This window comes from Leguminivora glycinivorella, chromosome 3 (assembly GCF_023078275.1).
Source record: "Leguminivora glycinivorella isolate SPB_JAAS2020 chromosome 3, LegGlyc_1.1, whole genome shotgun sequence".
NCBI lineage: Eukaryota > Metazoa > Arthropoda > Insecta > Lepidoptera > Tortricidae > Leguminivora > Leguminivora glycinivorella.
The window spans coordinates 10,947,076-10,974,233 of NC_062973.1; the positions used below are offsets into that span (position 1 = coordinate 10,947,076).

The 27,158-nt window shown below is 35.2% G+C and overlaps 1 protein-coding gene across 1 annotated transcript in view; it reads left to right on the forward strand.

Moving 5' to 3' along the window:
- LOC125224634 overlaps window positions 1-27,158 on the forward strand; it is a 169,903-nt gene that overhangs the window by 42,997 nt on the left and 99,748 nt on the right. The gene's annotated exons all lie outside the window — the stretch shown is intronic.

Here is a 27,158-nt window from a genome sequence, read left to right on the forward strand (position 1 = left end):
CGGTGAAACTGGCGCAATGACCGACGATTCCTTTTCGATGGTTTTGTTTCAATTGCCTTTATTTCTAAGAGTGGCATTGTAACTTGAGTAGTTTCCAGGGCTCTGCCTAACCCCTTTATGGGATACAATCGTGATTGTATTTGTGTGTACGTATGAAAATAATAAAATAAAATAGCAGATCACTATTAGAAATCGAACAATATGGAAATTTAAAATACTTTAAGTATAATATTTATATACTCAATGTGGGCACATACATATAACTATATTTTGTCGCTTCCTTTGTCTAAAACTGCCAGAGATTTGTACATGCTGGTCAATCTGGGAATTGGGCGTCGCTAAGTTTGTAATTAGGATTTAGTTTTGTAACAATGGGGGTGACATTATCAAGTATGATAAAACCCTTTTCATTAAATAAAGATTAAAAAAAATACTTTAAGGTGCTTCAACGTCAAGTGACCAAGTCGTACAAATATCATAACTTATGATTCATAAGTTTTCCAAAAGTAAATATAAATTAATTCATAAATTGAAGTGTATAAATAAAATTACTCTTAATTATAAAGGCTAATTTACACCTTCATTTCTGTTTAAAGGGCTGCAACATTTTATTAAAACAATTTTGTACAGAGGCTGCCAATATTTACTAAATATGCTCTTGTCTCTGTGGCTAAGCACTCCATCTACAGCCATCAGAGGTAAAAGACAGTCTTTGTGGACACTCTCCTTATCCCCTTAATCCTGAGAGTTCTTTTGTTACCTTCAAATTACCTATAGGCGAGATTAACAAGGTAATCCAGGGAGATTTTCCGGGAAAATGTTTCTTCTAATCTATCGGAGACTTTTATAATTATAATGATCATTTTGTTGGGTACAAATTTGAGTTTTCTTTATTTTATTACTGTAGGATTTTCTAATATCGTGTAACTATGGCTAAAAAAAAATGACCGGGATGAAAATTACGAAATAGTTTTATGACAAAAAGAAAGAAATTTCCCGATTAAGTAATAATTTTTTTCTCTACCTTAGTACGTTGCTTCTGGAAAGTTATGTATGAAAATATTGGCATAATTAATGGAAGATTTTTTTTGATTGGGATATGTACATTATAGGCCGAAGTTATTTTTCATCAACCCTCCCCATCTCTCCCCCCTCTGCGTCACCCCTCTTCCCCCCCTTAAATAGCCGAAAATGCGGTTTTTCGTGATTTCTGACAAAACCGTTGCAGATACAGAAAAAGCGTGTAGGAACAAAGTAATCCTTAATAAATTTACTACAAATCATTCATTGACACTTTGGTTCTAGCACTTATAGTTTTCGCGTGATCCATCACGAAAGTTGGTCCTTTGCTGCAATTTTCTTTAGTGAATGTTAAGTTTTCTCCCAAATTGCTTACGAAATCTGTTTGATATTACTAAAATATTATAAACTGAAAATGAATTTCAGGGGGAAAAATCACTACCATGGATGGAACTTGAACTCACGGCTTCTGGATTGAAACTCCAGGGCTGTACCAACAGCTACCAAAAGCTCATCCCCAGTCATCGATATACTATATGGATCAATGGTACTCCTAGCGACTACTACCGTGAAAATATTACGTCTTAAATAGTTACTGGAATTCCAAGACATATTGGAAATTCCACCCATGGTAGTGATTTTTCCCCCTTAATTTTATTTTAGTCATGGGTTACAATATTTTAGTCATATCAAACAAATTTCGACGATTTCGTAAGCATTTTGGGCGAAAACTTAACATTCATTAAAGAAAATTGCAGCAAAGGACCAACTTTCGTGACGGATCACGCGAAATCTATAAGTGCTAGAACCAAAGTGTTAATGAATGATTTGTAGTAAATTTATAAAGGATTACTTCGTTCCTACGCGCTTTTCCTGTATCTTCAACAGTTTTGTCAGAAATCGAGAAAAACCGCATTTTCGGCACTTTAAGGGAGGGTAGAGGGGTGACGCAGAGGGGGGATGAGTGGGGAGGGTTGATGAAAAATAACTTCAGTCTATAACGTATATATTTTAATTTAAAAAAACCTTCCATTAATTATGCCGTAATTTTAGCTAATTTCCCCCTACTACCTGTAAAATTGAACATCCCGATCCAGACCTACAAAAGCGTTTTTACCGAAACCTACAACAGCGAGCTTCTTTAACTACATTTTAGTCATTTAGGATTATCCATATCTATACTAATATTATAAAAGGGAAAGTGTGTGTCTGTTTGTTTGACTGTTTGTCCGTCCTTCACGGCAAAACGAAGCGACAAATTGTCGTGATTTTTCAAGTGGAGATAGTTGAAGGGATGGAGAGTGACATAGGCTACTTTGTGTCTCTTTCTAACGCGAGCGAAACCGCGGGTAAAAGCTAGTAATTTATAATTTCGACCTATAAAATTGAGCATCAGGAGTATCAGGACCTACAAAATCATTTCGAAAATTACAACAGCGAGCTCCTTTAACTACGTTTTAGTAATTTAGGACTATTATTAATAACTTTCACAGTATGCATATTGCAAAGCTTACATTCATTTACACACAGCAGGATGTGAATGCCTCAGTTGCATGACTGTTTTCATTTAAGCAATTAATGTTAATTAGGAGTAGTAACGGCGCTTTTCATTAGCGGGACGATATTAAATATGCAAATTGGACGCATCATGGTGCATGTGGGATGCGTCGAAGTAGGATCTGAAAACAATCAATATTGTTTGTCATAATCAAAAATTAAAAATAAAAAAACTTACACACACACTATGGACATACACACACACTCACACACTGTTAGGGCCCATCGCATACGAGTTTTATTACATTACGGTATTGACGGCTGTTCAAAATTGTATGTAGGAGGTAGGGCTTAAATCTAGAGCAGAGCCCAACTGGGGTAGTACCTCCGCCTTACAGAAGACCGCAGCCAAATAGCACTAGACCCTACTCATAGTGATGTGTTCCTGTCGGTGAATGTAACTAATGGGGTGGCAACGCGCATGTCACTGTTTGAAATCGCATTTACATCAGGCGGGCCGTATAAGTTTTGCCACGACGTAGTATTTAAAAAAAAAAAAAAAAAAAAACAGCCCGTAATGTAACTACCTCTAAATCGCATGCAAGTTCGCACGCCGCCGTCTAAATCAGGCCTTAGGTATACAGGCCTGGTGTATGTTTAGTTTGTTTTTATGTTTAAGTATTGTACGATTACTTTGTTATTATTTTTATCACATATATGAGTTTAGGTATCCAGTAAGATCCAAACAAATAAATATACACCCTGTTTTTATTGAATTCCGTTATCTTTTAGGGAAGGTTCTCTAGATCAAATAATATTAATTTCTCTAAGAAACAAACGTCTTAACTTTTACGGTTATTAAAAAAATTAAGATAATAACTAAACACGTGTGCCTTTACCAATTCCTAACGTTATTACAAATTATTTGTTCAGCAAATAGGCCACAGGGGCACTTTTACACGTCAACATACAAGTTGAACTGAAATTACAATTGATAATTTGTTTTGACATGTGCCGTCAATCACTTGACACTAATTTGAATGTGATTATTAAGGGTCTCTCACGCTAATAAATTCATTTATTATGTATGAAATTGATGATTTTTTTAAAGTGATATACAGGATGGTTCCTCATAATTAACCTAACGACATGTCGAATTTAACGGAAAACAAAAAAAACACGGTGTATTTGATATAATTCGGCTTTCGACTTTCTTGGGCTTATTCTACTGTAATTCGTCAGCTTTTTCTATCCTATATGCTTTACGGTTTTTTTTTAATTCATAAAATGATTACCTAAGATTTATGTGATTTCAATACTTTTGGGAAAGGATTTTTGATTTAGGCTTTCAATGAAATTCTGATAAGAAACGAGACTTGAAAGGAAAACGGAAACCTTATATTTGATAGGTTCCCCTCAAGTCTTCTATCTATACCGATACCGGTAGTAATGAGAGAAGTTGCAATCGTAAGTAAATAGAGAATTGGGGCAAACGGTAAAAACTTGCCTGTAATTAAAGTCGTAATTATTCGGTACCCCAGAAAGGTTCGATAAACGACCAACAACATCGAAGTGAAATTAATAAATTAAATAGGTACCTACCTGAGTTAAGAATTCTAATAAGGTCCAAAAATGTGGGTTTTTTTTGTAAATGGAATTTTGTTTATTGTTTACGCAGTTATTTAACCAGTAGCCCTAGCACATGATTGCCGCGAGAGTATGTCGCCGCGAGATAGATGACACGTCTCCTTCTAACTGTATTATTGACATAAGGACGGGTAGTCCATGTCGCGGCGACATACTTTCGAGGCAAACATGTGCTAGTTAACCTTGCATGTTTTCATTTAAAATACAAAAGTATTTCATATGTACAGTCAACCAATATAAATCCTAGGCCACTATAGAACCTTTTCACAGTGAACGCAAAAGTGACTTCTATGGCAAATAAAACAAGTTATCTATAGGACATGGTTCTAGAGTGGCCTGCTATAATGCGATTTATTTTACTCTTATTAAAAAAAATCGTTATTTGAGGTTATCCCTGCCTATTTTATAGCAATTCGTACCTTTAGCTTTGATACTTTATTTTTACTTCTTTTGTTGTCGTCAATGATATCAAAACCACTATAATTATTAATAGCTTTTTTCCCTTCACACGAGCCATAGAGCACAAAACATGGCCGCAAAGTAAACAACGCAAGCTTTTCTAACCGCTTGCCTAGCGCCGGCGAGTTTTGATCATATTTTATTTTCAGTATACAGTACAAATTTTCTTTGTTGAGCCCCAATATAAAAAGATCTTGACGTATTAATTTATCACATAACTTAAAAATGGTAGATAACTGACGGTCTTATCGATAACGAGCGATCTCTTCCAGAGTGGAGACATGGCAAACAAATTAAAAAAATATAGACTTTAAGTTGTAGAGGTTAACGATATTTATGAATATTTCTAATTTCAAATCGATATCACAAGTAATTCTCAAGACATTCAGTGATGTGACAGACAGACAGACGGACATATTCACACCGTAAAGACTCGTCTTGTACCTTTTTGTCACAGAGCGGAACCCTAAAAAGACGAATAGTAGTTTTAAAGTTTTTATCTATTTTTATTATTCTCTTTGCAAGACTAGATTTATGTAATGAAATCTTACACGTTAAATTACTAAGCGTATTTCCCAGTTTCGATTTGTCTTGATACTTACGTAAAGTTTGGTGAAAATACAACGACATTATTATACTTATTACGCCCACGACTATTTTAAACGTAGATAAAGTAATTGCCTTAAGAACTCAATAAAATAAACATCAAAATATACAACATTAATTGTGTAGCTTAACTTCAAACTTGGGTAAATCCATACTGTTTTAAGGTTGAATATATAAAAAACCGGCCCAGTGCGAGTCGGACTCGCGCACCGAGGGTTCCGTACAAAATTAAAAATTTATGGTTTTTGTAATTTTTCCTTTATCTATGCTATAAGACGTTGCTTCGTACCAAATTTCAAGATTCTGAGTTCACGGGAAGCACCCTGTAGGTTTTGATTCCCTTGCAAGTGTCGAAAATTTGCGGCATAAACGGCTGTATCTTTTGATTGCGTTGGCTTAGAAGTTTGATTTTTTCACAGCTTCAAGGGACAGTAGACCTGAGTAATTGATATAAATTTCAGCTTCATACCTCCACGCGTTCCTGAGAAAAAGGGTCTTGACAGACGGACGGACGGACAGACGGACAACAAAGTGATCCTATAAGGGTTCCGTTTTTTCCTTTTGAGGTACGGAACCCTAAAAATCTAATATAATCTGAAAGATAATGAACCTTATAGCAGAATGGATCTACCCAAGTGTGAAGTTAAGCGACACAATTTGAGACCACTTGTCACAATTTTCGGACGACTAATTGTACTAATCTTTGAAGAACATGAATACTTGACTACATAAATTATTTTTAACAAGTACCTTCTTATTTACTGGTCAAGGTGTGTTTAGTATATACTATTTTTCTGTCCGGGAAGCGGCAACTTCGGTTCGCACAGCAGCCTGACCTTTTAACGGTTTTCGGACCGGACGGGGGACATAAAATCATATTGAACCGGATTCATAATATGGAAATAGTTATTTTCCCCTCACTAGCTCGGAAACACGTGTTTTGTCCTTTAATATCAGCGGGTAAAAACGCATTTTATCCACTAGTGGGTAAAGTAATGTGACCTTGAATAATTGCTTTAAAATTGATAAAAGTTAGGTGAATCTAGTAATAAAGATGATTTACCACCTGTGGAACTACTGAAAGCAGTGATAAACGCATTTTTTGCGTTGTAGTTTCCTCGCTATAGTGAAGGGAAAAGTTTTGTGGTACACTCGGGTGCAAATGTATTTTACTTCTCGTGTATTAAAAAACTCTCAAGTTCAGGATTCTGTTCTCGAACCAGAATCAACATTAGAATCCTTCCAACTATAGAATCCTTCCACTTGCTCGTTTTTCAATTCCACACTCGGCGTTAAAATACAATATTGCCCCCTTATTTTTATACAAGGGGGCAATATTAACCACAAACAATAAACTATCATAGGTAATATGCAGCATTTCGGATCATAGTATACTGGTTAGTACCGAGTAGGATTCTCGTCTTTGTGGTAAAGAAATACGTAGCAGCTCTGCGGACGATGACGATATTTAGGTCAGGGTTCGGACACCGCCTTGCGGGCATTACGCTGATGACTGATAATCTTCTATTACGCAATTAGTAGATAATACGTGATTAGGATGTGACAACGCTGTAAAAGTTCCAATAAGATCCAATTATTACAGTTCTGTCGCTAATTGAAAGGTTCACGCGCGCTTGGACATTTTTCATTTAGCGATCCAAGTGCTAATTTCTTAGTTATGATCAAAGACATATGTAACTCCGTAATCGTATAGACAGATAATAGTCTAAGAAAAAAACCTACCTCAGAACCATACAGAAAAAAGTAAAAGGTACGGTGGCCTAGATGGCGTTACACCTTTGGGGGACGCTCGGCTAGATAGCGCTTATATTAATATTTGACATTTTAACACATGGCAAGCTAAGGATCTGGGCCAAATTGTCAAAACTGAGGTTCAAAAGTTTCAAGTATGTGTCAAGAGATGGCAGTTTATGCACTGTGATTACACATTTTACTTTGACAGTAACTCTCTATAATACTCGATCCTCTTCGGTTATGATATACATAGGTATTGCTAGTAGTGTGTTCTGTGCTTACATGCCTATATTTTCAATATTACGTTAATTCTGCTCAGATGGCGCCTCTAGCGTATTATAGAGGGCCTACCGCGAATCATGTTCGATGTGCTGCCCCTTGTCATAGTGAAATATTTACCGAAAACTGTTTAAATATAGTATGTAAAAGTTACTCTATGGTTATGTTAACTTTTTGTGAAAGTGCTGCACTCTGGCGGAAGACCATTCCCAAGTTGGGAATGGTCTTTATTTATTATTTTAGTTTTCGGTAAATATTTCACTATGACATGGGGCAACATATCGAACATGATTTGCGGTAGGCCCTCCATACTCGTAATGTGCTAGAGGCGTCATCTGAGCAGAATTAAACGTAATCCCAACTAACATTTTGAGGTCGTATAAAGGTATACGACCAAATATCGTGGTCGTATAAAGGTCGAGTAAACGTTTATACGACCCAAAATAGGCGCATCTTATACGACTTAAAGTCGTATAAAGGTTGAGTAAAGGTAGTATAAACCTCAATTTAGTTGCATAGTTGTTGTATAAGCGTCGCGAATTCGACTTAAGGTAGAGTAGTGGCGTAATATACGACCTTTATACAACTTAAAGTCGAGTAATTGTCGCTTAAAGGTCGTTAAAATAACTTACTTCTTATGAATTCAACATACAAAGTTCTGAAGTCGCCATTTTGTTTTTAATTATCAAATATTAGGTTATGAGATAGGAGACGAGAGTGCATCTAATACCGGTAAACTATTGAGCAGCCAAATTTACTGATTATACTAGCCTATGTTTATAACTAATTTTTGATGTGCCAGTAAAATTCTTAACCATTTAATAATTATTAGTGACAAATTATAAATCAGTTGCCTTATACGACACGTATAATTTAAATGTATGAATGCTTTGTTGTCTGAAACTTAGTGGCCATAACGATACTTTTAGGCTTCGCTATAAAAATAATACAACGTTTGAAATACATAAACCATAAAATAACGCCCCAATGCCAATATGTCGTAAAACTAGAATGAGAATGAAGATTCTCATTCTAATTTTACGACATATTGGCATAAGTTGTATAAAGGTTAACTTGGCGACTTCTATTCGACTATTGGTTGTATAAAGGTATTATATGCTACTTAAACACGTATAATGGTTGCCCCAGTGACCTTTATACTATTACGACATTTAAGCGATTAATACACCAACTCATGACACATTTTTAGATGACTTGTGTTATGTTTGTCCAGGTTAGCATTAATTGGTGTTTCAACGACAATAGCTTTAATGTATGTTGTTATACGCAAAAATAAATGCCACATGAGATTAGTTGTCAAGCGAATACTAGACTACCAAAACCGAGGACATTAAGGAGATGAATTTAATCATAAAACATCTCATGATGACTATTATAACTTTCTATTAATGAAAATTCATAACATAATGCTTTAGAAATTATTGATAATATCAGTCACTGAATAGTCAAATCACCTAATTAAATACCTACATTAAACGCTTCTTGATTAAATCTCGCGCCATTAAGCTAAAACAGTAGGAGTAAGATAAAATGTACAGATAAAGTTACAATAAAAATGTAGTAAAAGACCGCGTGGGCGTCAGATGAATCGTTCGGTGTGTCAAGTACTTAAGAGGGCTTTGTCGTTTCTTCCGAAAGAAGAATTTTGAAGTTTATTTATCGATTGATTTGGCTTCTAAAACTTGTAGGCGAAATTGTATTGCTTAATGTGCCGATTTCAAACAAAAGGTGCCACATTGTCGCTTCTGATTAAGTATGATGTAACTCCAATCGTGTGAAGATACCAAGTATGTACCGGCAAAGTTCGTCTATAAGTTATAAACGTTTGCAATAGTCGAAATTAATAAAAAAAAATATTATTAACCTAGCAAAAAGTCTTAATATGTTGCTATACAATTCACAAGTCTCAACTGATTTTCGTGAAATTTTGTGAGTAGGTTCAATAATTAAGTTTTTTTTTCGGTTTATGTAAAATTAGAAAGATGGCGAAATTATCAGACTTGGGGACGTTTGACAGCATTCAACGGAGTTCATTATTAAAGATGGCTAATATAAACTTGGGGACGTCTAGAACGGGTTCATTATTAAAATTCTAATATAAACTTCCTCTAGATTTAGTCTATACATTGTTAGCTCACAATCCCCCTTAAGACCTCTGATCTCTCGAATTGGTACCGTGAAGTATAGGAATCAATTTCCACGAGTGCATCTTGCAAGTAACGTAATTGCCCTTTGAGGCGCCGCTTATGGAGCGTCCTACTCTAGTCCCACACATGGTACCGGCTCTTTAGATGTATGTACTGTAGGTACGTGGACAGGTTGAGTAATACTTAGTATTGAGCTTAGTGAAATTTGCCTTGTGAATGTAACAAGTTCGACTTGTTACGTGTTTATCCGTTTGAAACAAAAGTATTTTAGTCAATATAATAAATCTTAATATATTATTGATGTTACAAGTCGAATTTGTACGAACAACGAGGTCAAACCTGTTAAAATATATTTGATTGAATCAGTCAAACATTTGTTTAAAACATGACATGTTGCTTTTATAAAATCGACTTCTTGATTCAAAATAAAACATTGATACAACTAATATAAAACTTGTAGAATGTACTACTTACATTTAACAAAATCAAACTTGTACTTTGAACCAAAAAGCACGTAGGCGCAATTTTAAACAAAAAAAAATGAAATCGAACATGAAATCTAGTTGTTTTTCCTCTCATTATTATTAATTAAACTTCAAATGCGAAGATGTATGTCAGTTATATATACTTTTATACCTACGTACCTATCATGCAGTTTGAGATTACACGCAATATATTGTACTTACATACATAATTATAACCAGTAATTACTGTTTAAGGATATGGGATACACTTTTTTTTTCAAATAACATTACAGCTTTAACATTTATTATCAAAGTGATGTGATGTGAATCCATACTAATATTATAAATGGGAAAGTGTGTGTGTCTGTTTGTTTGTCCGTCTTTCACGGCAAAACGAAGCGACGAATTGACGTGATTTTTTAAGTGGAAATAGTTAAAGGGATGGAGAGTGACATAGGCTACTTTTTGTCTCTTTCTAACGCGTGCAAAGCCGCGGGCAAAAGCTAGTATTTAATAATTAATACCTACCGATACGAAATCACAGTGAAATGTTCCCACCATGTTTTTGCGTCGGTATTGTATTATATTGAATCTCTAGCGGTCTAGATCAGAACCTATGATACGTATTGACTTATTTGCATTACTAGCTTTTGCCCGCGGCTTTGCTCGCGTTAGACAGAGACAAAAAGTAGCCTATGTCACTCTCCATCCCTTCAACTATCTCCACTTAAAAAATCACGTCAATTCGTCGCTCCGTTTTGCCGTGAAAGACGGACAAACAAACAGACACACATATTTTCCCATTTATAATATTAGTATGAATTAGTATGAATAATTATTATTGGCGTGGCTCGTCGGTAGTCCCTTGTATTGTACGTAATTAGGTACCTACGTATAAACCTTCCTCTTGAGTTAGGGATCATCAACTAGGAACCCTTATAGTTTCGCCATGTTTCTGTCCGTCCGTCCGTCCGTCTGTCCGTCCGTCCGTCCGTCCGTCCGTCCGTCCGTCCGTCCGTCCGTCCGTCCGTCCGTCCGTCCGTCCGTCCGTCCGTCCGTCCGTCCGTCCGCGGATAATCTCAGTAACCGTAAGTACTAGAAAGCTGAAATTTGGTACCAATATGTATATCAATCACGCCAACAAAGTGCAAGAATAAAAATTGGAAAAAAATGTTTTATTAGGGTACCCCCCCTACATGTAAAGTGGGGGCTGATATGTTTTTTCATTCCAACCCCAACGTGTGATATATTGTTGGATAGGTATTTAAAAATGAATAAGGGTTTACTAAGATCGTTTTTTGATAATATTTATATTTTCTGAAATAATAGCTCCTAAAGGAAAAAAAAGTGCGTCCCCCCCCCTCTAACTTTTGAACCATATGTTTAAAAAATATGAAAAAAATCACAAAAGTAGAACATTATAAAGACTTTCTAGGAAAATTGTTTTGAACATAGGTTCAGTAGTTTTTGACCCCCCCCCCTACAAAAACTACGTGACCCTACACTAGCGTGGATGACGCTCTTACCTTTTTTTTTTAATTATTAATGGGCTTACTCTTGGCCACAGACTAGCCAAAGGCAAAGACTATCTTTTAAAAACCGCATCAAAATTTGTTGCGTACTGTTCGATATATAAGCATATAATTATAGGAACAGAAGACGCATAGATAGCGGATAGCGACTTTGTTTCATACTATGTATTGACATTTGAATAATACTTACAATAAGGTTTTTTTATTTTATATTAATCATAGTCACATACATAGTCATTCTTGTAAACACTGCTTTATAGTATTTCTACGTAGATTCCTTTACCTACACATAAATACATAAGCAGTATTGTGACTAATCTTAAGTCTGTGCCTTGTTTGTCAAACTATTGACTACAAGTAATGGCCAGTTACTGAATTTCTTTACCTAATTTAGCTTTGAGATACTCGTCTACAACAAAGTAAGTACCGGATGTTTTTAAAGCGACTCAATTTTTCTCTTGACAAGTTTTAACGAACGTCGTTATCTATGTTTACGGAGTTTTTAATATAACTCTTTTGCTTTTTCGTGTATGAAAATAAACACTTAAAGCAGTTAAAAGTTGGAAACTCGCAATAAAATAAATAAGTATTTGGAACTTTGAAAAATACAAACATTGAACTCTCCCTTCGAATGATCTCAGTGATGTCTCAGTGAGTGTCAACAACTCATCTTTATATGGACGTCGACTTAAGGTGTTGTTACACTGGCAACACAATTGCCAGCAATTCATATACCATTGCCGCGTTTGCTCCATAGTTAGTTGGTACGTATTGAACAAACGCGGCAATGGCATGTGAATTGCTGACATTTGTGTTGCCCATGTAACAGCGCCGTTATACAACGATAATACATACGTACGCTCAAATAATTTGATTCCTAAGCCACTATAGAACCCTGTAATTTTGACATCGTGCTTTGTTTTCCCTAGAAGTTACTTGGACGTATACTGTGAAAAGGTTCTACAGTGGCCTATGATTCAAATTCCATGGATGACTCTCACACAGCTTAGTATCGATTATTTGGCGCCTAAAAAATACATTCCGTTCCTAATAATTATGGACATTTTGACATGGACATGCGACCTAGACATTTACGTCCTAAATAGACTACTGATCATTATATTATCTATTATCAGTTTATTACCTTCGTTTTCTCTTTCAAGGAAACCTTTTTTAATATAATTACATAAGATAGTATTCTAAATAAATATACTCTAGTATACCCGCTTTGGCCATAAAAAGGCTGCGAATTGAAGAAAAAAATATGGCAAATGGTTAAGTTATCGTAGTAAGAAACTAATGAAGGCTCTCGGGGAATATTACATATATAAGTCGTAATTGTTAGCCATGGCCATGGGCGATCTCACTGGATATCGTGCGCCAAACCTCATTTACAAAAGTACACAAACTATCAGATTCAACTACAGCGTAATACAAATTCAAAGTTGTCTGTACAAGTTGCTGTAAACATTTACAGTGTACATAAAGGTATGTGCACTAACTGCAACACTGCATCTGCAAACAGACGAACAAAGCCAACAGAGGGTACCTAGAAAACCTCACAATCGCTTACGCTTCTTAGCTAGCTCTCCTTATCGCTCTTCTATAGTAGCGCGACAGAGACAGACTACATTTCGATTGCCACGTAGAATCAACCATTGTCACTTCAGCTAGGGGGCAGGGGTAGTCAGGGATAATTCTGCTAATGCCGCAAATTCGACACTACACTGTCCTGCTCCTGCCTTTAGCTCTCTATGTGAAAAGTTCTGTACGACGTGGCAATTAGGTGAGAACCGAAAATCCTCATGGAGCCAAATTAGTAGCTTCGTTTGTTTCTCTGAGGGACGTCGCATTCATGTTTATGGCATTTACCTTTCATGTGTGGCGGGCAAAATCGGTGGTTTAGATCCAGTTGTACAGTCGACTACAATGAGATGTATCCACTTTTTCACCTTATTACAATGGTGAAAAAGTTGATACATCTGTTTGTAGTCGACTGTACTAGAGCAGAAACAGTAGTTCATGCTTAACAAATCGGTGAATTAAAATTTAGTCTTAATTTTATCTCATTCATAGTTTCGATTTGGTTTACATGAGGGCTTTTATTGCAAAATGACTTTGTAGTACCTTAATTTTCTAGGAGATTATAATTAAGTCAGAACATTCAATAAAATAAATAAACACTTTTTCCCCTCACTAGCTCGGAAACACGTGTTTTGTCCTTTAATACCAGCGGGTAAAAACGCATTTTATCCACTAGTGGATAAAGTAATTTGACCTTGAATAAAGTCAAATTAACTGCTTTAAAATTGATAAAAGTAGGTGAATCTAGTAATAAAGATGATTTACCACCTGTGGAACTACTGGAAGCAGTGATAAACGCATTTTTAGCGTTGTAGTTTCCTCGCTATAGTGAGGGGAAAAGTTTTGTGTTACACTCGGGTGCAAATGTATTTTACTTCTCGTGTGTTAAAAAACTCGCAAGTTCAGGATTCTATTCTCGAACCACTCGCTTCGCTCGTGGTTCAACTATAGAATCCTTTCACTTGCTCGTTTTTCAATTCCACACTCGGCGTTAAAATACAACTTTGCCCCCTTGTATAACAAATAACTATTATCCTGTGTTTTATAATTCTAAGTCAAATACAGGAAAAAGTTGGTCAGCCTTAAAGTTGATTAAACTTAAATAAAGAAATAATTACGCAGTTTTTTGCTAGTGTAAAAACCGGGCCCTGTAGCCTAACGGCATTTCTCCGACGCGAAACGAAAACGAAACGCAGCGAAAGGTAGTCTGGCTCTGTCGCGCCAATAAGCAAGAGCGATAGAGATACATATCTACTAGCGTTTCTTTTCGTGAGCGTTTCGTGAGCGTTTGTGCCATTTGGCTACGCACCCTGATCACTTACTAAATAAAGACAAACGTAAGTTAATTACGATTTCCTTAAAATAAAGATAGTAAGGTCAATACGGGTAAGTGAGTCATAAGGAGAAGTGTGTCTTGCCTTCACATTTGGCATGTTTAAACCTACTATAAGTGTTTATTGAGAGTTCATAAGTTTACAACTAATCGTGAGTAGCAAGGAGCAAAAGTATGAAGAGGCAAAAACACCTGTGGCAATGAGTAAAACGATCAAATGTGATGGCCAGACACACTTCTCCTTATGACACACTTACCAGTATTGATCTTATACGCCTTATTTATACCTACTCGAGTTGTACATATCTATGTAGTATGTATGTATACGTATTCATTATTTTAATTGAACAGTAAACGAATGAATAGATCAAATCAAAGAGAAAGTCAATTGACGCCGAAGCCGTATAAAAGGCATAAAATTGGTAATCTATCTACGTTTTAATCTCTTGTAAGGATTGCTTATTAAATCGCGTACAGATTACTAATTTATGTAGAGGGACTTAAACGAAAATAGATTTAACAAGAAGAGATGATTAAGTTATGAAATTCTCAGATTTTAAAAATAATAAACTTGATCTTGTTAACCTGTTGGCGCCCCTTATTTAATATAAAACTAAAAGCTGTTAAAAAATCAATGAAGAAATTCAATCCATGGATAATTTGATTTTATTATATATCAGGAGCATTCAAGTCATAATAATATGGTTTAATAAAATAAAAAATATGAAAACTGGACTATTCAGTATGAGCTGAAAATGAAACATAAGGTTTGATCAACATTAAAAAATATTTGCTCAGCGCATGAAAAACAATGCGTTTTAAAATAAATTTATGAAAACAATGCGTTTTATGATTATGACGTTTTAAACATATTAGGGCCATTTTAATTTTTGACATAGTTGCGTAACATAATGTACTGTAAAACGTCATACGATATACGTAAAAAAAATCGTTTATTCAGTATAAGAGTATGTTTACATTTTTCTGAGTTGGAACCTCTTTTTAAGTAACAGTTACTATGAGTAACAGTTACTATAAGTAACAGTTACTTTTTAAGTAACAGTTACGTGCGAAGGGAGATTTAAAACGAGTGGCGATAAATTAAAGCACGATCGAAGGGAGTGTTTTAAATCGATAATAGTCATACCCCCTTATTTATAAACGTTCATTAAAGTTATCAAGCCGATAAAGTTCGTTTGTCCTTTTCCGACGTATTGGTGTGATAGAAAAGGACAAACGAACTTTATCGGCTTGGTAACTTTAGAAAACGTTTATGAATACACTGAGAGAAAATACAACCAGTTTTCATGTTCGTTCAACAAGTTTTTTGGTTAAAATAGCGCCTACGTGCTCTTTGGTTCAAACAACAAGCTACTTGTCATTTGAATCGGCAATATATTTGAAACAACAAGTCGATTTTATAAAAACAACCTGACACATATTGTTTTAAACATACGTTTGGCTGATTCAAACGGATAAACCGCAACAAGTCGAACTTGTTAAATTCACAATGCAAATTTCTCTCAGTGTAAAGGGGTTAGTCTTGTGGAGGTCCTATGCACCTAATGGGGTGCCCTAGGACAATCAACAACAACAACAATAGTCATAGTGTAATACATATACTATTACTACTAATAAAGTCGCTAATGTTTATCAGTTTGAGGATAATTATGTTTCCATACAGGTCCAACATGGTTTTATAAAACAGATCAAATAAGCTAAAGAATTATTGTGTTTAGTTGAACAATGTTACTTTATACAATAAAAACGTAAAATGTATGTCCAAATTAGAACGATAAAAGCAATATTCGGATTTCCAAGAAATCCAAGCGGCCCTATAGAGTTGAGATAGCTGGAAATGTTTTTATTTATTTACGGTGTCCTAATGGATTCACAGAAGTTTCACCTTTGTATGTTCGTTTGAAATTCATTTAAATAGATTTATCTGTTTTTTTTATTTATTTGGTATCGAGGTTTTAGTGTCAAAACTTTTAAATCCGTTCTCAAATATCGAGTGACTTTTGTAGTCTCGGTGTACGTTCTACTTTATTACTTAGATACCTATCCATATTATTCATGCACAGCTTTAGGCTTAGTTACAGGTCGTAAAACAAATGTTCATTAGGACCTAGCACAAATTGCAGAAAAAGCTGTTTTTTTTCGCTCGTGTAAAAGGCGCTAAGTTGACGAAACATATAGGGTAAACTCGCCTCATTCGGTGACACGCCTAATTAGGTGAAACAACCAAAAATCGTCTTTCGGAATAGTGTTTCAAAGCTTGATCCCCGAATTAGGCGTGTCACCGAATGAGGCGAGTTTACCCTACGGCCCTATAGTATTTTTTTCACGATTTTTATCAATTCCATGAGAAATTTTGATCATAACAAGACCAATTTAATTTTGTAGGTATTATACATTTTACAAGTATAAATTCATGGAAACTCATTATTTAATAAATCAGATTTTTCTATGAAATTGAAATGCATATTCGCGATAAAATAATTGACTTGTGATATGGAATGCATTTAATTAGGTATATTGAAGAAAAAAAAAAGCTCAGCCAAGAAAAATTGTGTTTTTCATTATAGTCCTCGTCGGCGCTCATATTTTTCACTGTATAATTTCAAATTTTCATTTGTAGAGCGCATTTCAATAAAAAATGACGCCAGATATTTTTTTTATTATTATAAATGGGCTTAAACAGACATAGACTAGCCAAAGGCAAAGAAGAGGCCTACGATGGAGAGTGCTCGCCCTAAAGTTGCCTAGTTCACTCTTGATTTGAAGGTTGCCGGGAGACACCGTTCAGAAATTTGCCCATAATATCTTTACACACTGTATACTACAGTCTGTATAAGTATAGAATGTGTGATGGGTGCGGTCCAGCCACAGGATCTGGGCCCTATTGACGCGTCCGCGCTCATGCGAAACGGCGCGCCCAACTCAATAACCCACGTGTCCGCTGGGGATTCTTTGTACTGATGAGTGATACTTGGTTAGATTAGTGTTTCATATTATTTATATATAATCTATTATAGAGGATTCATTATACTATTTTCGACATAGGTTCTTTCTGAAACGCTGTGCCAACTTACGCGATGTCATCATCATTCGCCTTTCCCTATCCGTCATTTCGGGTCGGCGCAGCATATCTTCCTCTTCCACACCTCTATATCCCCCGTCATCTCATCATTCCTCATAGTTATGTAATACGTAAAATTACAAATACAATACACATTAAGTACGTAAATACAATACACATAACATGTTTGGTGCTGTAGGTACTACGATCTTAGTAACAGGGGATCGATTTTTGAATTTCGAACGCACGAATTCGCCGTTCGAAAGTCTGTGGAAAACGACGTAATGCTATTTTTCAAAAAAGACGGCTAGTAATTTTATGACCACTCGTTTTCGATTCTGTTAGTAGAATTTAAATCGCTAGTACCTAACCTAATGGAGATATTATTGAACGAATTTCACGAAATCGAATGGCCGAGATTCAAAAATCAGCCCCCTGAGACAAGTTTATTTAGCTGACATAGTATTGGCAATAATTGTGAGTGTGTTTAGTAAAACGTCCCACTTTGTCGGTTACCATTATTAAGGCGAGATTTAGGTACTTGTATCTTTATATGAATAAACTGACAAAGCGGCTTTATAGCAATCGACAAACTGGGACGTTTTCCCGTGCACACTCACAATTGATTATGTCTAAGAATACAATACCTAAGAGATTGTACCACATTCCCATAGTGCACTTACGTCAACAACTAGTCAAGAGCATTCGAATAGTAATTACCTATTAATTAGTGCATCGACTATGCGGTTAGTCTATACTGACTATGAGTAAATATTTCTAGGATATCGCGTAACTAGTTTATTCACAGAACTATGGTAAAAACATAAGCGACACTATGTTTGGTCTTATGATGAAGAAGGAAGGAAAAAAATAAACTTCGAGCTCAAAGATTTTTCTAATAGATTAACTAGTGCAGTCGAGTTCATAAATATGTGTGTGTACATTTTTTCATCTTATTGTGACGACGACGAGTTAACCCTTAAATGCATGAATTTTTCTTTTAACGAGATATTAATATATGTGATAGACAATGGTTTTCTGACTCTGGGAAAAATAATAAAAATAATACTTAAGATCGATTTTTATACTAAATCAGTGTTAGAAGTTAAATAGGCCAAATCATATTTATATAAATATATCGTAATTGGTAAGTTTTATTTAAAAAAAAATACTACTATTAAAAAGGTACACTATTTGTGAAACCTTTATGATAAAATTTTTAAACATAAACTAATTACTAACTCCGAAAAAATCAGCCTAAATCACATACTAAAAATCGCCATCGTCCTGTTTTTTCACACTTTTCCGCCATTTCATCTTAATCCTGAATTAAATAATAAATAGTAAATCATTATATTATTCAATTAATTTATTGTATATTAAATAATAATAAAAAATAAATAATAATTAAGCAATAAATGTGATTTTGGATAGCTACATATCGAGCCACGGGCCATCAAATATACATACTAGAGCTGGGCCGAATATTCGGTAAATATTCGGTATTCGGCATATTCGGCAAGTTTTTCAATGTTCGTATTCGGCCGAATAGTTCGGTTATGTTGCCGAATATTTACCTAACAAACAAAGTAAATAAATATCGTAAATTGTTTCGTAATTCATCGGATAATGACATCCTATTTCAGGATTCTAAGGAACCACCAAAGGGATTTAAATATGCGTTAAAATATATATACCTAAAATAATTAATTAATTATGTAAAAAAGTAAAATAACGTAGCTTAACAAACAAAAACCAAAATTTTGTTATGCATCAAATTATAGGAACATTAAGAGCCTTGCTACTCATTACTAACCAATCATTGAAAAGTTTTAACTTCTAAGGATTTAAAATATGGCGGAACCGAATATTCGGCCGAATGTTCGGTTCGGTAACAGCTGAACCGAATTTCGGCCGAATATTCGTATTCGGCAAAGTCCGTATTCGGCCCATCTCTAATACATACATACTTACATATTTATGAACTTAGCTAATATGAGTTGAACTTTTTTCACGTCGTCAACCCAAGCCGAAAATGATAACCAGAAATAAGATTTATTTGTTTTAAGTCGTTCGAAAAGTAAAAATTTAAGGCACGTTGAATTTCAAGCGATATTCGCTAGCCTATGTAATCTTAATTCGTTCGTTGCCTGTATTAAGTGTATAAATATAATTTTCAATTAATACCTATGCTTCGCAAAGTAGGTAGTAAATTTCTTGTGACATATTTACAGTTAACTGAAAACCGTCGTTCTATACACTTGTCGTAACTCGTGTCGATTTAAAACACTCCCTTCGATCGTTTTTAATTTATCGCCACTCGTTTCGAATTTCCTCTTTGCCGCACTTGACGTGATTAAGCGACAGGAAATAATTTTAACAAAATTCTCTATTAATCTGATCTTTTATCTTTGACCAAATTTTAAACTTGTATGAATCTCTTATCGCGCTTAGTTAAAACAGGGATTAATCCGGCATGATTCACCTCTAAAATAGTTCTTGATGCTAAACAACATGTTATGTATTACAAGTATGCTAAACACATGTTGTAAACAAGCGACACTTGCTGTTAATACTCATTCTTGGAGTACGGGTATAATAGATTAATACATTATAATAACGTTACACGTTAAGAGGCCAATTCGAACGTATACCGATATCAGTACTATTTGAATTATACTATAATTTATATCGTATTCTTACAGATATTCTTCGTCTCAGTATCGTTTTAGTCTATATTTACTTTAACTCTTAGGCTGGGCTATTTTATAATATGATTATAAAAGTACAAAATCACTCACAAAACAATACAAAATCTATAAACACATTTTAAAAAAACCTAACCTAAGGTGCCGCCAGCAGCCGCGGGGCGGGGCCCAAGCTGCCGGTGGTTTGGGCTGCAAGTTGCAACATAAAACCTTTGTTATTAGTCAATGATCAGCAAAAGGGAGTGTACAAGTTTCTAATAATTTTAAAGGTCGGCAACGCATAAGTGGCTCCCATGATGTTGCTTATGTCCATGGGCGGCGATGACTGCTTACTATCAGGCGGCTCGTCTGCTCGTTTGCTGCCTATTTCATAAAAAAAAAAAATGATCGTCGTATTTATTTAAGTAATTTTAATGGACGTAGTAAGTAGGTAGGGTAGGTAATTATTGTGTTAATTAACAAAATTCTTGAAAGTCCCAAAGCCCACTTCAAGTGTAACAACTTTAATTGGAGAATCAATTAAAACACAATTTCTCAATAAATTTCAAGTGTATGTCTTGAGCAGTTTGAGGACCCTTACTATTGTTTGCCTTATAATCATATTCGTCATATTTTTGGCAATTATTATGGCAAAAATATGGAATAAAAAACCTGTATTTATATTTTCATTAGACATAACAATTTTCATGGTGATATCTATTTTTTTCGTTTTTTTTTTATCTTCGTACTTATCTGCTTAAAGGACATTAACCATTCCTTATTTTTGAGATGTTTCGTGTATGTAACAGTCCAATACATGATAATATTGATAATTTACTTTCGACCATAAAGTTTTTGCACAAACAAACGCCTTCCTATGAACCTAACCTATCAGCAGTGGCTGGTTCATACAAGCCGATTCCCAACGGCTTGCCTAAAATTGATTACTAGTAAAGTAGTTAATGTTAAGGTAGGTAGCCTAGCAGAAATTTTCATCAGCCGCCACTGCTACCTATTATTCCCCCTGTACCCACCATTTTTAAATCCAAAAATCACACAATGTGCGTTTTTGGCTTAAAAACCGTTGTTGTTGTTTCTAAAACATTTTTGTTGATTTTACATGAGTCAATAAAATTCAAATGTCGGAAAGTATCCCTAATCGATCAACGTGTTTATTTATACATAGAAGATGGAAACGAACTTACTATTTAATGAAAATGAAAATGAAAATGAAATATTTATTTTTCAAGTAGGCATATTACAATGCGCATATGAACGTCAAATAAAGCTACGCCGGCTCTAACCGTTAATAGTATCTTCCGAGTACTGCCACGAGTACGCAATATTGTGCTCCTTTGTGATATATTTCGTAACTAACAGCATTATTTATGTAGGCTATGAAATTTGCCCTTACACGCCTATTACAATCCTTTACAATATTTAAGCACATTTCACATGAATTTTTCAACGTATTTACAAGTTGCCACAGCTGTTTACAACCATTAATTTATTATGAAGGACAACAATTATAACTGGCTGAAATACAAATACGAGTTCCATACCATGACGTACTAAAGACGTTCAGTTTAGGTTGAGAGAAAGGGACACAGCTCAGTTACATAGGTCCGTCCCTTAAACCTCTGAACGGCTTTAGCACGATCTTCATTAAATTTAAACCTCGGCGCGAGAGTCTTGTTACTAATATGATATTACCTCTATTTTCGTCTCTGACTGAGGGCCAATTCGATTTCATGGACCAACCGTGAACGCCAACTGGCAAGCTTTACCTGGGAGTGTACTACGGTTCGTATGGATTCATTCTAATGAAATGAAACTAAAAGTATATTGTGTAATGAATGCATACTGGTTTTCGTAATGTTTTTTATTTACCTATCGGTGTATATTTCAATAAAAGAAGGTACTGTATCTTTGTGCGTTCTCACGTTATCCGATCCGATGTCGGATGTCGAAAGGATTTCAAAGGCATAAATCAAAGATGGCATCTTCAATGTACATAATATCAGTCCTACATCCGATATCGGATCGGTTAATGTGAAAACGCACTTACTTTCAGGCTAGCGCGATCTGTGCGTAGAAAAAGAGACATTTTAATACATACCAGGCTTTCGATGTATCCTGCTGATATTTCCTTTAATTTCGATCAACATTTTGGTATTAATAATGGGATAGATAGACACACAAGTATAATCAACTCAGAACAATTTGTAATAAATAATAACACTCAATAATAGGTATTCGGTACTACAGATTATTAACGCAATTTAATTTGTAGCTACTCAGACTAAAGCTGAGCGCGAGCAGCCGAGCACTCAAGCCTAAAATCGGCTTGCTATTCGCCGCCCATATTTCTCGTCCACCGCCGCGGTAAATTCCAGGTGTGAGCTTGTTTAGTTCAGAGCCCTTCCCTAACGAATGGAGGGTCACTGTCATGAATACGGAGAATCCTAGATAATGGAACCCGCTTTAATCCCCATAATAGTTTCACCATCACGATTTCACCGGCACGGATAAATAAATTCATTTCGAATCGTTGGAAATTAAACTGACCGAGAATTTGTTGATTGCTTTTGATACAAAACAAATGAATTTTTCGGTATGCAAATTTTGCTAGTGCTGGGCATTAATTATCGGGAACGTACTGGTTCAAAATATGCGACTATACTGTTTTGATTGGGCGTCGCAGTTTTTCCGTGCGTGCAAACGCATTTGCATGTAGATGAAAGAGACGATATTGAGTTTATGTTAAGGGGTGTTGTTTTATTTTAACGGGACTTAATTATCTTCTGCTTCCCTCGCGACGTAATAACTAGTCGTGGTAAATAAAAACATAGACACATAGAGGGAGGGAGTACAATTGGACAAAATGACAAATCCTTTCACGATTATCTTTCTTTTTTTTTTAAAAATCGAATGTCACAATCTAATATATAATATATACTTACTGAGTAATAACAAATACAGGATTTAATAGCTTAAGTCTTAATGCATGACCAGTTGCAGCTATTGCAGATACGTCTAGATAAATTTCCAATCTATTGAAACAGATTAGAAATTCTCTTGATCCCCTCACATTACCCGCAGGCGTCCATCGCAAACCCTGACGGGTCACGTTCTAAATCCAACTTCACAACAGCAAAACACAATTCCACAGCAGACATAAACTAGAAGAGAACGTTCTATGCTGAACGTGAACTTATGACTTTATATAAGGTGTTACCAAATTAGTCACGGATATTTTTACTACTGATACTACTCCGCTTCTGGAGTATATTTATGTATATGAAACATCATAGGTTTTGTTATGTTTTTTTGGAGAAAACTAGGAAACTTATATGCTATGTTAAAACACCCTCTGTTGATAAAATAATTAAATGAGATCTCTCTAGACACTGTTAACGTGACATGAGAGACAGTGTTAAACACCCTGACAGGCAATTACATTATAGGGGATGGTTATTTAGAAAATAAACAAAAATATTTTTTTCAGTACAGATGATGTTTTTTTAACGCACTAGTGCAAGAAGTGGTTCATTATATGTCAGGTCATTAAACTTTGGAGGGCGATCTGTACTGAAAAACGTCGTACGATACACGTGCGAAAAGGAAATTCGTAACTCGTGTCGATTTAAATCCCTTCGGTCGTGTTTTAATTTATCGCCACTCATTTCGAACTTCCTTTTTTACGCACTTGTATCGTAATGTAATATTTTTGTCTAAGGAAATGTAAACAAAAATATCTTTTTTTTTTTTCTAGTGAAAGTTATGTTTTGATGTTAATATAACGTCCCTCAAAATATCCGTGACTAATTTGGTAACACCCTATATACACCGTGTTTCACTTAACACTAAAAACCTGAAAACAGTTTGTTCAGAATCGAGATTAGAATCGATTGAGCTATATCTTGATGGGGGTAATATTTTTATTTAAATTAGTATTATTAGTTATTTTTTACGTGCCCATTCTATTGTACTCGTAATACAACATTGTGTATATCGCATTGTTAGAGGTTGTTTACCTTTTTTCAGTATTTAGGGGTATTAATACTGGCCGGTTACTTGGACGATTATTTTTTCCGCTACTAGTTTGACGTTGTTTGTCAGTTTAATCTTAATGTTTATCATAAGTCATAACAAATTGAACTCTTACCTAATTACAACCTTGTCATTTTGAATATTGAGTTTATTTGCTTACTGCGATTACCTGTCCAATTTGAAGTTTACTGTGACAAAGCTTTAAAGTGTTTTACAGTGACATCTTAGCTGTCTATTGGTAAACCTTATGTCGTTGCAGTAACGTACACAAATAAATAGTCTTATGGTTTATGATGGTAGTTATAAAAAAATAGCAATTATTTTATTGAGTGTAGAGCTAAAAGTCAAGTAGAGCTGTACAGAAAATTAAAAATTCAATTAAAAAAAAAGTAACGATCAGATTAAAAGATGAATACTCTAGATGAGTTAAAAAAAATAAAAATCAGTTGGGGTGTCTGAGGTTTTGAGTGATACCGGAAACACCGTGTACATGTTGTCTCGTTTATTACTTACAGTCCTTTGATTGTTAAGCGACAGTTCACGAATGGTTGCCCGAGTTCGCACGTCTATTGTATTAACTTTCGTAAATACACTAATAATAGTTCCAGTTCAAACGGTTTCATATCCGGATTCAAGCCAATCGATCAGTCTAGCGCAACTAGTTGCGACCAATCTCAAGCGCGGTGCGAACTCATCAAACAATCGCATTGGTTTATTCCACCGAGGCACACCAAATACTCGACGAGTGTGAAGTACGCAGGGCAGTATGATGGCCCATGATGAGTACAACGGCCGCAGTATAATTTTAATTTAAACTATTTATTCGAAGAAAATTTTACAGCATTACAGCCTATAAGTACTTAATTATGTGTTGGACAATGCGCTGTAAAATTGGAAGAGTTAACATAATATCATAATGAAAATAAATAAAAAGCATAAGCAAAGATTGCTCACATGAATGTGCAGTTGGAGTTATATGGTCGGGCCTTTACTTTTGAAATCTGTGCTGTTGTCTATGATGCTACTCACGGATCGCCCGTCATTATTTATGGTGTTGTTGACACACTGCCGGGGGAATCTGGGCTTTCTCCACAATTATTCTGTACACGTTAATTCAATATTTGCCTAGCACGCTCTCCGACGCGTCCGTTTGACCCACATCCCTCACCTTAACCTAGACTGTCGGCTGTATTTGCCTATGATTTTTGGTATGTATTGACATTAGGAGTTTGGATAGTTAATTTTATTTGAATGACACACCAAACACTTCTACTGCTAAATTTAATTTAGCGCTAGAAATATATTTACGTCTGTTCTACCCACGAACCTCGAAGTCATCATCCTCCTTGCGTTATGCCACAGCTCATGGGAGCCTGGGATCCGCTTTGACAACTAGTCCCAAGATTTGGCGTAGACACTAGTTTTTACGAAAGCGACTGCCATCTGACCTTCCAACCCGAAGGGTAAACTACACCTTATTGGAATTAGTCCGGTTTCCTCATGATGTTTTCCTTCACCGAAAAGCGACTGGATCAAATGACATTTCGCAAATAAATTCCGAAAACTCATTGGTGCGAGCCGGGGTTCGAACCCGCGACCTCCGGAACGAAAGTCGCACGTACTTACCGTTAGGCTACCAGCGCTCCCACCCACCACCCACGAACCTCGAAGTATAAACTATAAAACTTTTTAACAAAAAATAAAACCGCCTTCAAAAATAAGCGCGTTACAAAACACGGAGAAACTAAAAAGCCAAAAATAATAAACCTTTCAATTCAGATTTCTTATCGTATTGCAATAAGCTAAACATCCAAATTATAAACAAATCAATTATTTTTGTAGTCGGTACCAGACCTGTTCGTCGCCTTGCTATTGCCTGTTTGCCTCACCCAACCATACACAGGCTGGTACCGACTCCAAAAATAATTGATTTGTTTATAATTTGGATGTTTAGCTTATTGCAATACGATAAGAAATCTGAATTGAAAGGTTTATTATTTTTGGCTTTTTAGTTTCTCCGTGTTTTGTAACGCGCTTATTTTTGAAGGCGGTTTTATTTTTTGTTAAAAAGTTTATTTATTTGTAGATTTTTAGTGGTTCCTAGTGATATTATATGTATCAGTCCGAATACATGTACAGTAGTGAAAGAATTATCCTTTAACTCCTAACCATTGAGGAGTTGACCTTCCATCATCAGCTCAGCCACATAAAATTATTACCATCAGACGTAAATACTGGTGTACCTTTGAAAAATAGACTAAAAACATTACATGTGCCTATAACATTTGAAGAGTTCCCTCGATTTCTCCAGGATCCCATCATCAGACCCTGACTTGGTGCCAATGGGACCATCTCGGGGTTATACCGGTTCGATCAAAAAAAAAATTTTGAAAATCGGTCCACGATTCTCGGAGATATCGAGTAACATACATAAAAAAAAAAAAATAAAAAAAAAAAACATTCAGTCGAATTGAGAACCTCCTCCTTTTTTGAAGTCGGTTAAAAAGAGATATCGTATTTATACCTCAATCCATATTGATCGGTGTTTATTCATTATACAATAGAATAGAAAAGAATATTATTTTATTATATAATCTCATATAAGTTGCATCTCTCCGCATAATAATAGTCCGGAATAACAATTTTGTTCAGCATATGAGAGTGCTTTCCCTGTTATTAGGTACTCCATGGAAGAAGAATTCCAATATGTCTGACTAAACAGTTGCGGACATTGCGTAGTATAAAATATATCGTGTGCAGCCATGGTAGATGACACCGTATAATTCTTATAAAGTACGAAACTCATGAAGAAAATACATAATCATAACTAAGGATCTGTAGAAAAAAAAACATGATTATCTGCCATTCTATTTCATTATCGCATATATATTTACGTATATCATGCATCTACTTTTCTACAAGTTTCATTATTTCGCACGGGTATGGTTTTAAATTTGCACTGCATCATTTAGATATTCCCGGTTTCAAATTA